At 41.7% G+C, this 2,492-nt stretch overlaps 1 long non-coding RNA gene across 1 annotated transcript; it reads right to left on the bottom strand.

Moving 5' to 3' along the window:
* Positions 1 to 509: 509 nt before the first annotated feature.
* LOC310859819 lies at positions 510 to 2,230 on the bottom strand. Its single transcript, XR_014569340.1, has 3 exons — positions 2,176 to 2,230; positions 1,551 to 1,616; positions 510 to 1,080 (listed from the first exon to the last, which is right to left on the bottom strand). It is a non-coding gene; the product is annotated as an uncharacterized lncRNA (long non-coding RNA).
* Positions 2,231 to 2,492: the final 262 nt, after the last annotated feature.

The raw sequence follows: 2,492 nt of genomic DNA, 5'->3' as shown, positions 1-2,492 counted from the left end.
AATACTGCAGACACCAGAAGGCTTAGATGCTTCACATAGCATGGTTTAAGTATTCCATTCAGGACTGGCAAGCTGTAATATAGGAGCCATGCCCGCCACTCTGAAGCTTTCCAGTATTTGCGCTCTGCAAGGGGCCTGGGTAGTCGTGTTATCAGGTGTGGAGGCTTAATATCCTTCATCCTGTTCTCAAGCCTCCTCAGTGTTGGGACTTCCAATGTAGTATGGTTGACCACTTCCTGTCAAAAGTAGCTATGTGAATTGTCTAATGACACCAAGTAAAACAGCATGCATATAATCTGGTACGAACCCCCACACTATATCAAAATAAGGCATGTTTATGACACTTTTGTTTTGTGCTACTGCTTGCTCCATGTCTAACAGCATTGCCTTGGCCTCTCTGTCTGCATAGACTGCTGGAGTCACCTGTTTCTCTACTAGAGTACCAGGATGTAAACAGAAGCCACAACCAAAGTAGCCATTAAACTGGTGGTGTTTTGTCTGGATTTTCAAGAAGTGCCTGAATTTGAGGTGCAATTGGTACGTTGATAAAGAAGCTTGCACTGTTCATGGAAGAACAGACTGCACAATGCAAAATGTTTGCATCGGTTATTTATTTTTGCGTGCCAATGTACATTTACAGCTTTTGCAGTAGAAGTGGAACTCCACTATGTCAGAGTTGTTTTTAAAGACCTTGTTGAACTAATATTTTGATCTTGGCAACACCTCTTTGCCAAACAACATATTAATTAGCTTTAACAAGTCCTCAAGTTGTGTTCCAGTTATATTATGCTTTGCTGCATGACTCATTAGCATGAGAAGAGCTTCAGCCTTTGTACCTGCTGACATTAGTACTGAATCCATATTTATGTCAAACCCGATCTGTCCGAATGGATCATCTTCTGGAAGCTCTTCCATTTCTGAATCAACTTCACAAGTACTGCCCTCTGACTCACGACCAGATTCCTGGACCACTTCAGATTCAGCACTGCCCTCTGATGATGACTCACAACCAGATTCCTGGACCATGTCACTTGGTTGCCGCTCAGATGGAAGGAGAAAGAATCCAGATGGATTCATGACCTGCAAAATAAAACACCACATGAGTGCATATGTCTGCATAGGACAGTGAACACAGCTTTTCTCATAGGTTTAATATAAAATGTGGTACCTTTTTCAAAAGGCAGACGGTATAAACATGCAAAAGTAGTTATTTTGCCAATTGCCGTTAACCATCATTATGGTTAATAACACTAGTTAGCCATGTGCATAGCCTTAACTGACACACATCTTTTTTTTTTTTTTTAAGATATTTTTTTTGCGGCTTACGCCTTTTATTGATTTTTTAAGGGACAGACAGTAGGCTGACAGGAAACAGGAGAGAGATGGGGGGATGACATGCGGTTAAGGCCGTGTCGGGTCCGGGAGTCGAACCCGCGGCACACCGCGACTGGATCACCAGTCCGGTGCCCAGACCGTTACGCTACGGCCTGGGCCACTGACACACATCTTTAATGAAACGCACCTTAGGCGTGGTTGGTAGAAGAACTCACCTGGCCAGTCATATCATCTGGATCAGATGGAAGATCTTGGTCATCAAGGTCAGATGAAGACGTGAGCTATAAATGACAAAACATTCATAAGTGCTCCAATATACAGTATGGGCACAAAAGGTAGACAGACAAACAGTTACTCTGACAACGGGTGGGTATAACGGTTATTGCATAACAGGGTGGGGATGCAGCCTAACTTTCCCCAACCAGCATCACTCTCGAGTAGGCTGGTGCCCGACAGGCACAGGTCTAGTTATTTTTTATATTGAAATCAATATCAATCAAATAAAAATATGTAACCACTTAACGATTTAAGACTAACCACTTAAGCCCCATTTTATACTTTGTCACACAACAGTGCCATACAAGAAATAGTGAAACTATCAGATCTACAAGCTCACAATGCTTCACATCAGACCTTGTAGATTTACACAATTTTTGTTTTGTTTAGTTTAGCCTGTAATGACATGCCCGATTTTTTCTTTCACCGAACCCCTTTGCCAGAAATAGCCTTGCAACGCATCACGCTGTGAGATTTTAAATCTGCTATTTTTACCAAATACACAAAAACAAAATATAGGGACTGCATGAGAATAATGAAGGTGTGGTTGATAGAAAGCCTTACCTGGTCAGTCATGACGTCTGGATCTGGTAGAGAATCTCGGTCGTCACGGTCATCAGATGGCTATAAATGACAAAACACATTGATGCTTTTTTCACTAATATTTTGTTAAGTTTCGCCTGTAATGACATGCCCGATTTTTTTTCCTTCACCAAAACCCCTTGCCGGAAATAGTCTCACCTACAATCACAACACATCATGCTGTGAGATTTTAAATGCTATTTTTGCTAAATATTCAGCAACAAAATATAGGGACTCTAGGGTGCATGAGAATAATGAAACCACCTTCAGGTGTGGTTGATAGAAAAGCTTAGAGATAG

The sequence above is a fragment of the Protomyctophum parallelum genome, assembly GCF_964188405.1.
Source record: "Protomyctophum parallelum genome assembly, chromosome: 6".
In the NCBI taxonomy this organism is placed as follows: domain Eukaryota; kingdom Metazoa; phylum Chordata; class Actinopteri; order Myctophiformes; family Myctophidae; genus Protomyctophum; species Protomyctophum parallelum.
Note: the sequence above shows the minus strand (reverse complement) of the source record. Positions and strands in the feature narration are given on the sequence as shown.